General features: G+C 39.1%; 1 protein-coding gene across 2 annotated transcripts in view; it reads right to left on the bottom strand.

Annotated features, from left to right (window-relative positions):
• LOC105453189 (tyramine receptor 1) overlaps positions 1–9,001 on the bottom strand; it is a 17,456-nt gene extending 8,455 nt beyond the window's left edge. Inside the window, exon 1 of one of the 2 annotated variants that reach the window (XM_011694935.1) lies at positions 8,942–9,001. The gene's annotated coding sequence lies outside the window, so the exon portion shown is untranslated. Of the gene's footprint in view, positions 1–8,515; positions 8,600–8,941 lie in introns of those variants that run through there. The other variant, XM_011694942.1, reaches the window with a different exon arrangement.
• Between the last annotated feature and the right edge of the window lie 1,355 nt (positions 9,002–10,356).

The raw sequence follows: 10,356 nt of genomic DNA, 5'->3' as shown, positions 1-10,356 counted from the left end.
AGAGAGAGAGAGAGAGACACACACACACACTGTTTTGTAAATTCCTCGGGAATACAAGGGTGATAAAAGTTCCGTATGAATCCTGAGCAAACACAGTACAGCAACTGTTTTTATCGCCATATATATATTAGCCATTATAAAATAAAAGGAGAAAGCTTCATGCCCGGAAATTCGAGTAAACAAAGAAAACGATACTGGGGAACGATATAAAGGTATTGTGAAAGTGCACTTGGTGTATTATTATCTCGAATTAATCACATCCGTCATGTTTATATATAACGCTTTGCTATAGCATTTTCTTTTCTACTAAGAAGCTACCTATTTGTTCGTTCACTAATTTTATGATATATAATATCAGAAAAAGTGATAATAACGCTCAGGTAATAAATAAAAAAAATTGATTTCTAAAGATAAGCGAAGGTGTTCGTGCCATCGCATAATCCGTTATGCCGCAACGTGCCAAATTGATCTTTACGCTACACATTCACGGTGCTATAATTTAATAAAGTAAATGGAAGAAAGGTTATAAGGTAGATTAAAGATTGCGCAATACATTTTCGCTTCTCCATTAAAATAACAACGCAAATATGTTGTAACCATTACTGTAGGTACTGCGTGATTATCGCCGCGATTTGCGAAACTATATAGATGCTGTTGGTTACACAAGAAGGACCGCTCGGAGGGGTAACAATAGTCGCTTTTAGCGGCTAAGGGGTTAAATCGACATTGCGGCACGTTCTACGTATTCCGTTTGTAGCAAAGTTCCACTTTGGAAAATGTTCGATTTTCCGGAAGGAGGACAAACGTCTGTGCGGATGAGGACCGAGAAAACAAAAGGGAGATTTAAATCGTGTGACATGGGATGTCACTACCAAGTTTCTATCGTAAAATGAAATTTCGACGCTGAAACTCGACAAAAGTAGAAACGCACTTATAAGAGATGTCGAATCTTCCTGAGGAAAGTACGGTGGCATACAGCTGGGAGATAAAACATATTGCGCGGAGTATTATTCAATAATAAGTTTCTAGGATACGCTTTTGATGGGGGGACCGGATTTAAATTTAATTCACGTCCTACACTGTCGTCTGGGTAGAAAGTAACTTTATCTTAGAAAATCTCTTTACGTAGAGAGAGAGAGAGAGAGAGAATTTACGAGGGAAAAAATATCGAGTTAGAATGTAAAAGGAAATTAATGAAAGAGTACTAACAATAAGTAGACGTAAGAAAGAAAAATAAGTAGAAAAAACATGCTACGTGTTGCGAAAGGTACATCAATGATTGTGCGAGAGGCGGTTCTGGGAAAAGTATATATCTACATTGTTCCCGTCGTAAATTCGTATCCTATTTACTATTCCAGCAGGATCTCGAACTCGCTACTCACTGAACTGGCATCGATTCCTACGGGATTCATCTCTCAATCGAATTTGCTCGTAAATGCACGCAGGAGATAGCAGACTGGCGATCGACCTGACTGAAATTTATGATCTCGAGCACTTTGCAAAATGATCGAAATAGTCCGACTTCGATCTGTTCATGTAAAATGCAGCGCATAAGATAAATAGTAAATACGCGAAACGAGAGCAGAGAGGAGCAAATAGATAATGTGTGAAACAAGTAGGTATATGCACCGACGTATTACTCAACGCTAGGATACTTTAATGCCAGACAGCTTTGAGAGAACGCTTAAGTACTTTCCCATTACTTCTAAATAGCCGGCTTTCAGTTGTTTCAGGTTTAAACCACACGTGTTCTAATCGCTTCGCATTACACGGCCAGTTTGTCACTTCTGGAATAAAGAGTCCCAATTTCGGATCGAATCGATATTCCATTTTGCCATCATCGCGGGCTGCGTGATACAGCGCGATATTACGTCACGCTTTATCATTTCTGTTAGAAGTAATTTAGCTGCATGACAAGAATTCGAGCATATGAGAAATGTGTTTGAGTGTATAAATCAGGAGAGTGCAGAGTGGGACATTCCTAAAGGGAGCTCACTACGGCCATTGTGCACGCGTCGTCGAATGTATTTCATATTTTACGGGAAACGAGTTTTACGCAATAAAAAGTAGAATTGGACGGGATATTATCGTACCGCGTATATATACATATATAGCCGTGCTCCATCCGTGCATTTTCCTTGCCAGATTTCGTTGATAGATCCTTCTCATAGGGAAATTGCTGTTCGTTCTAAAAGGAGCTTATTTCGCTGATCTATCTTCCACGCACAAAGGTTGCGGGGATATAAGCAGCTGTTTAAAAAAGCTTCGTAGTTATCATAAATTTAAATTCCGCACGCGCGCGTGGGTCTAGTCGAATCAAGAGCGTCCGCGAGATACGGTAACGCCATTCTGCCCATTTTCCGCGCGTGCACTCACACACATATATATTCTGCTTCGCCTCTCGCGTTACCAGCGCCATACCAATTCCATCTTGTCGGTATAACTTTTCCAACTTTAATTATAACAAACACTCGCATAATATTAAAACGGGTTTAAAAGCGGCACGATTCTGCGTGCAACGTTATACGCCGCCCACTATATATATACGTATAAAGCAGATATTAATTTACATATTCGCACGAGTCGGATATATTCTTCCAGTTACGCTGCAAAGTTGTACCTTAAATTAAAACTAGGAGATAATAATTTATGTGAGTAGCTGTAAGCTACCTTCAATTCTTCGCTCACTCAGCCGCGAGGAGTCTTTATCTTAATAATTTTCGGCGCGTACGTACATAATTGAACTTTCCAAGTTCGAAATTATATCGATTCCCCCGAGGCGTGCTTCTTCGAAGGGTCATATAAAGTTATGTGCAAGTGCTTCAGCTGAAGCCCAGGTCGTTTATACCATCACGAAATACTACACGTAAGCTTTTTTACGATTATATACAACAGATCATAAAGATATGAAGTGCTAACAACGCGCAATAAAAATTAAATTTAGAAAAGGACAAACAGAAGAGCTTAAGAACTTCTATAATTCAACTTGTGTATCGAGAGACCACAGTATGTATGGGTGTGTATGTATGTGTCGCAGCTTTTCCCTCATATTAACGACATCGCTCGTAAGCGTCTTAAGCAAACTCGGTACCGCCAGTGTCTTGAGAACTCGAAGCATATCGTAATATGGGTGATTTTACGGAACGAGAACAATCGGCGAGAAAAGCGAGAGAGATTCTCGTTTCAAATTTCGATAGACAACTTCTAGTTACAAAGCTCTCTCTTCTCTTTCCTCCATCTTTCGATTTTATCTACATTTTTACGGCGATAAAAGAACGTACCGCGGTGGATACACTGCAGCGCAAACTTCTTCTGTACTTTTACAGCCCTTTGTTTCTATAGTCGTTATCGTCTATCTTTTGCCGATGCTACGTAATCCGCGATCGCGCATCGTTGCAAACAATGCTTGACGTTACCGCAAAAAATTCACAACAGTTGCGTGGACAAACTGCTTGTCCACACGTACTTGTAGATCTTTCAGTTAATTGCGCATAACTTTGCCTGGGTTGGCTTTGTGAATTTACTGGTCATTTAACACGTTCTGATGCCCCAATGACCAACGCTGTAGCACATCTAATTACAATATGTGTGTGAAGTATCAACTATGAAAATGTGTGATTACGATAGATATATTTCTAATATCGTAATGATTCATGACATGTGTGTGTGTGTGTGTGTGTGTGCGCGCGCGCGCGCGCGCATGTGTGTGCGCGTGTGTATGCGTATAATAATTATACGTAAACATACATTAATTAGAAAATATCCTATTGGTAGATTCCACGTTAATTAAATAGCACACTGAAGCTTGGGCACGAATTTCAACAAAATTACAAAGTTAAAGCGGTAAAGAGGCATGATGCAGCTATGTAGAGAGCAATGTTTTCACGAGGATACGTGACAGTTGTTGGAACAAACTAAATAGTTTCCACCGAGTTTATAGATTTTCAGGCAAATTGAATACAACTTTCCGTAATATGTATTTATACATAGTTTAATGGAAACACCTACGTTATCTATTACATCATCCTTTATCTGCGTTAATCAGCCGTAATCACCAACGAATACTAGGCTGCTCAATATCTAACGTCACTCACTTTTTTTATCATTTAATTTTACTCAAGAATATGACGTAAGATCATTTTCTAAAAAGATATTTTTCCATTATCGTGTCATAAGTGAAACGGTCCGGTATTATTAAACTGACCGTTTGTGTGTGTGTGTGTGTGTGAAGGTGAGCGGAAATATGTGGACAAATTAAACGAACAATTAGGGTCCCTTGTCAATCGCTGATGAAGCAGAGACGTGACACCGCAAAGTGTCCTGTCAAAGGGACCAATTCCAGGTCCATTACCACAATGGACAAGCTGAAGGTTCGTGTGACACACATAAAGAGTCAAGTGACGGACATTCGATATGACGAAAATTCTTATGATGAAAGGTTCTTCCGAAGGATTCTCATTACGTGGAAAAGGTCATTTTTATTATGATCATCAGATGATAGCGATATATTCAAATTATTGCGTTGAAAAATTTATTTACAAGGATCTATAAAATTAATCGATGTACGAACGATAATTATGTGGATTTTGATATTGATCGAAAAATATATAATTCGTGACTATATATATATGGAAAGAGCAAACCCAATATGTCACCGAATTATTTGCACAAGCAAAGTCGAACGTTGACCTATATGATTAGTAAAATGCGATCGACCAAGTTAAGTTGCACGGCACAGAATTTCTAGAAAGTGCGCTATATACGCACTTTAATATTCAATATTTCTCGTTCACGGTCTTCCTCAATTGAGGTTTTTTTATAATTCGACGTCACAATATTTCACGATAAAATTATCTCCGCGAGAACTTTATTTTCTTTTTAATATCAGAATTACTTAAACGCGCGAAGTCGAAGTAAGAAAAGTTGGGTGCGGCTTAGCGCCCAATTAATTTTAATTATAATTACTCGCACTTTTCAATAAATATCTCGATAGCAGCTACGTGACGTATATTTCACAATATTTTCAATCAGCGTCATCACAATGTATTTCTTCATTGATATCCGTTGCAGAATTAAAAAAAATGGCGACATTTATCGAGTGGTCGTATTTATAAACGAAAATATATAATGTCATTTCGGATCGTATGGAACGTTTTAATTTAGGGTGTGACATAAACGATCCTATTCATTATTGTCAACGTGGCGATACTAAAATTAAACTCATTTCTGTATATTTTAATAATAACAAAAATTCGTAAAAAAGATATCGTAAAAAATGTAAAATAATATTTCTTTGGAAGCAGCCCTTGACATTTTTATTTTACGACGAATAGCGGAAATGTGCGATTTAAATTTTGCAGAAACTATAAAGCTGATTTTTTATAATGTATATGTTTTGCCCGTAGAAAAGTCACGTACTGAACATAGCCGCGCATTTATTGATCTCCGTGCTTTGTGTACGAAAAATTTCTTACGTGTGAATTTTTCAAATCGTTGAACAAAAGCACTGGTTAATATTAATAAAAACGATCAAATCTATCGATATCTGTTAAACGAAAGAACACTGCAATGAAGCAGAGATAATATTTTCGATCTCGAGATAAGACATATTAGATTTGACGGTGAACGAGCCGTTATTGCACATCGTATACACTGCAGTAATTTTCATTTATTAACGGCTACACTAACTGGTACTCGTACGAGAAGTATTATATCCATACAGAAGAGATCCCGCATGGGTGCGATGGACAACTTGCTTCCGGTCAATCTATTACTGCCGCCCTATATACCGCGCATCAGTACCTTCAGCAATTTGAAAGAGCATCCCCTAATCGATCGCGATATCCGACCCTTTCGTAGACATAAATAGTGAAAATATTCATAGTTTCTCGCAAAAACTTGACAGAAAAATCCGTGTCATTAATTTAACTCACGTAAGAAGCTATAACTTTTTCATCGTTTTTCCGTAATCCCTCTTTTATGCATCGAGCTAAACGCACTTTCTTTTGGGATGCATAAGCGGAGTTTTAAAACGCCTCGTATAAACTCCCTTTCTGAATGCGTAAATTAATAAACAGATGGAAAATTTAGCAAGTGGAGTATTTTCGCCGAATGCAGGACACATTTAGCTTAAATTACGCGGCCGTTTATTAATAAAGCTTAACGAAAACGAGGATTTATGAGATACTTTACAAAATTATTCCATCACACATTTCGATATATTTCATTTGCGAACCGAGGCAGATACAAATATTTAAAAATTCTTAATTTTTGCAAATTAGATTCAATTTCGCAATGAAATGAATTTCCGCAATCCGATTTAATTTGCGTACTTTAAACGGGTATTTTTGTATGTGATATTTATTCTCCCGTTAATACGCAGTAACCTGCAGCTATCCGATATCTCGAAAAAAAAGCATGGCAAAGATCTTTCGCGATCCCGCGATTCGATAATCGGGGCGTTTCTCGATTGAGAGCGTATCGCGGGGACATCCGGGCAGTATCGGCAGCAGATTTTAAAGAACGACTCGCCGAGCGATATTTACGCGTCTCCCCGACGGGTGCTCCTACACGATCAGTTATTTATAAAGCCATTCACGATAATCAATAACCTATGCCTCTCTTTCCTGTGCGGCGAAAATTCACTAACGTGCCAGCGCACGTCGAGCATCTCCGTCGCCATGGAGCGCGCTTCGTCATTGTAAGGGACCTAAAAACCGCCGCGAACGAATTACGGTATACAGAAACGAAATATCGCGTTCGTGGACAAACAAATCTGCACGGATTAAGATACTTAACTGATATGCGTACGTAACTCGCATTCATAAACACGTACGTCGCCCACGTAAATATTTATAAACAATCGTAAATAACATTTCGGTAAAGAACAAATGATGTGTCTGACAACAAATATTTCGCGAAACGAAACAAACGTGGAAAAAGGGAGAAAAACGAATTACGTATGTAAAATGAGAGAACGGATACCGCTCTCACAAACGGAAAAAAGTAATTATTAAATTCAAATATTAAATCGAATTTTTTCCATGATTTTATCCATAACTTATATTATCTATTAAACTGTAATCAATAATCTAATTGTATAAAATATCGGCTTTATGTAAAATAAAATCAATATTCATATAAATAATAAAAAAGTGGAAAACAACATAAAGAAGATTTCGAATGTCGAATTACAATCTCCACGACAAATTTATTATTAAATACGTAAATTGCATATCCGCCGCCGTATATTTAAAATATTTTTCTAATTTATTTCGAACAAACAACTTCCGTTGGAAAATCATTTTTCGATTCTCTCTCTTGCTTTACTAGATTAAAACGTTTGTATGAAATAACGTATTTATTATAAAAAATTTAACTGCGTAAATATTTAAAAAATATTTGCATAAATATTTAGAAAATTAAAAAAGTGCTTGCTTCACAATAATAGTCCAAACATTTCAATTGTCAGTAAATATTTTAATAAACAATTAAAATATATCCTTTTAAAATTTAATATGGCAATTCAACACAATCATGTTTTTGCATGGCTAAATTCATGTTTTTTTTTGCGGCAAAGATGATAACAAGTTTTTACGTTAAAAGCTATTCCCGGCTCGATAGCGATAGCTTTTTTGTCCAATTACTCTCACGGGAGAGAACGTTGAAAAATATTTGAATGGCATCGCGCGAGAATCGGGGCTGGGGAAAGGATAGTACTGGCGTCTGGCTGAAAATACGCTCTAACTACTTAGCCGGGAAGGAGCATCGACGTTCGCGCTATAATCATCTTGTAAAAGCTCTCACGAGACGCGTAACGCTTCTATGTCTCGGGTGTATACTCAAAACACTCCCCTAACATTTGCCGAATCAAATAACCGTTTGACAATCGCGGCGAGATAGAATGGACCCGCGGGGGAAAAATTGATTCTCGAACACATCGAATTCGTCGAACGAAGATTCGTCTTCCATTGGCAAACGACAAACCACCCCCATATTTGATCGTGTCAAAGCGAAACGTCTATATAACGAAAAAGTGTTGAAATATTTTCGGGGATACTTGTAAAGTCCTCTGGATCATCATCTTATCCGAGATGTAGATTTTATGAGCATTATCGCGAGAAAAAACTGGAAAATTAAGAAAAAGCTAAAGTCAATTCACCTTGATGCAACCGATCTATTGTATCCTCTAGGGGAAGGGGAGCAACTTCTCCGCGATCGCTGGCGAACGAGCAAAGTACACCAATTTATAGTGCCGTCTGAAGTCGGTAAGTATAGATTGCCGGCGGCGAAGATCACGGGTATCCCTCAGGGAAATAATGGGGCAAATTACGAAGGGACGAGGACCCGCGTTTTCCCTCGTCACCTTACCTATCCACCTTACCTACCCCGGGCGATCTCTCGGATACATAGTATCTCGATACTACGGAGTGGATCAGACGGAAATTCGCGAAGGAATTCGTCGGGAAACTCGCGGGAATGTATGTCCACGAAGGTGATACACATCTATACGCACGAATGACTTTCTATCGATCACAAGAGATGTCGAAGATCCCGGAGACAGGAGATCCGTCGAGGCAGCGCCCGCGTCGTCAGACACTACGGAACTTTTATAGAGCATGCATCGCGGAAGATGTTCGCGTTTATTATAACGTGTCATCGTGTGCAACTCTCTCGCGAACTCGCTGCGACGATCGTGCCACATCAGTGTACCCGGAGAACCGCGAGAACTTCTCGTCGAGGGCCCTGAGAGATTTGTGGTCTCGCTTCGCGTATTCAGCCTCGCGCGGGGATCGTACCTGCGATCGTCGCGGCGGTCGCGAGAGAACTTCCGCGAGAGCTCGCGACTCGCGGCGGCGAGCTCTCGGGGACTCGCGCCGAGAACGGGGGTGGACCCCGTTCCTTCGCGCTTCGCCGGACGATAATCTCCTCTTTCGCGTACCTGAGATCGGTCGATCGGTGGCGCAGGGCGCGGCGGCATCGTCCCGTCGCAGCGCGGCGCCGTTCGACGAGCACTGAGCAACTATTCTGCGCCAACCCGGTTGCGTCGACGTCGAAAAGACGCGGACGCGTTCTCTCTTTCTCTCTCTCTCTCTCTCTCTCTCTCTCTCTCTCTCTTTCTCTTTCCCACTCTTCTGCCGCGCGATATCATTCCGCGGGTGCAGAAACTTCTTGTCGGATGTCGTTAACCTCGCGCTCGGTCGTCTAATCGTTTTTTTTTCTCTTTGGGTCGCATTTTGTTTGCCGATGTGTTGCACCGCGATTTAATAGCAGTCGATTCAATTCGGTAAAGTTACTCGGAAATGCGCACAGTGATATTCTTCGTGTTGGAGTTGTGCCGTACTTTCTTATCTGGTAGCTTTAATTACTCGGCATGATGGGAACCTAAACAAGTACGCGTTATCTTTATTGCGAAATATATAAATGATGCACAGGTCGTGCCAGAATCAAGGTTATTTATATGAGACAGAAACTTCCCCTCAGTCATGTTTTGAGGCAGATTTATCAGAACTGAAAATTTAATTAAACATCGATTATTTTTCATAATCCTTTAATTGTCAACATTAAGGTCAAACATTTCTACATTTCATTTCATTTTCTATCTGATATTTAAACTGAGATTCTGTTAAGAGTGAATCAGCTTCTCTCACATTATCTGATTCGGGAGAACATGGATGTCATCTCATGCAATTTCTAATTTTATAAATGGTGCAGGAGATAAGGATTATACTTTTAAATATCGTGCATCGCAAGAACTTTCTGAAGACTATACCGAGAACGGTGTACTGGCTATTAAAAAGTCTATACACACTTATTTGCATATTCAAATTTCATCAAAGTTTATCAGTTCAAAGACAGAATATAATAGAAGAATCTTTATTACTTCTAGCTCTTTAAAGATAGAATATAATAAAAATGAAAACTAACACAAATTAAATAACTGCTCGCTACCAACTTTTGGGTACGTCAAATACGCAAATGGATTTACGCAGGATTTGTACCCTAGCTACGTCCAAAATTGGGGACATACATATAAAATTATATTATCCTCTTATCTCTTAACCAGTAATTTATGATAGCTCTGGATCTTTATAATTCATAATAATACAGTAGCACGTAATTTGTACGTACGTAAATCGTGCAGAAATTATAAAAACGATTTATCAACGAGACGGATCTATCGATGAAAGAGGAATGACTGACAAGCAGATAATCGAAAGTCATCCTTTCTTGCATCTGTGCTTCTAACTAATAAATAATCCTCTTTAGGCTTCTGCCGTCGTGAGCGGCTTGTACAAACTGTGAATACGAAAGCTAACAGATAAAATGTACAATGGGGATTGGCGTCACGTAACA

Source organism: Wasmannia auropunctata, unplaced genomic scaffold, assembly GCF_000956235.1.
Source record: "Wasmannia auropunctata unplaced genomic scaffold, wasmannia.A_1.0 LD336106.1, whole genome shotgun sequence".
NCBI classification, from domain to species: domain Eukaryota; kingdom Metazoa; phylum Arthropoda; class Insecta; order Hymenoptera; family Formicidae; genus Wasmannia; species Wasmannia auropunctata.
The sequence above is the reverse complement of the archived record's forward strand: the minus strand, read 5'-3'. Positions and strand labels throughout refer to the sequence as shown.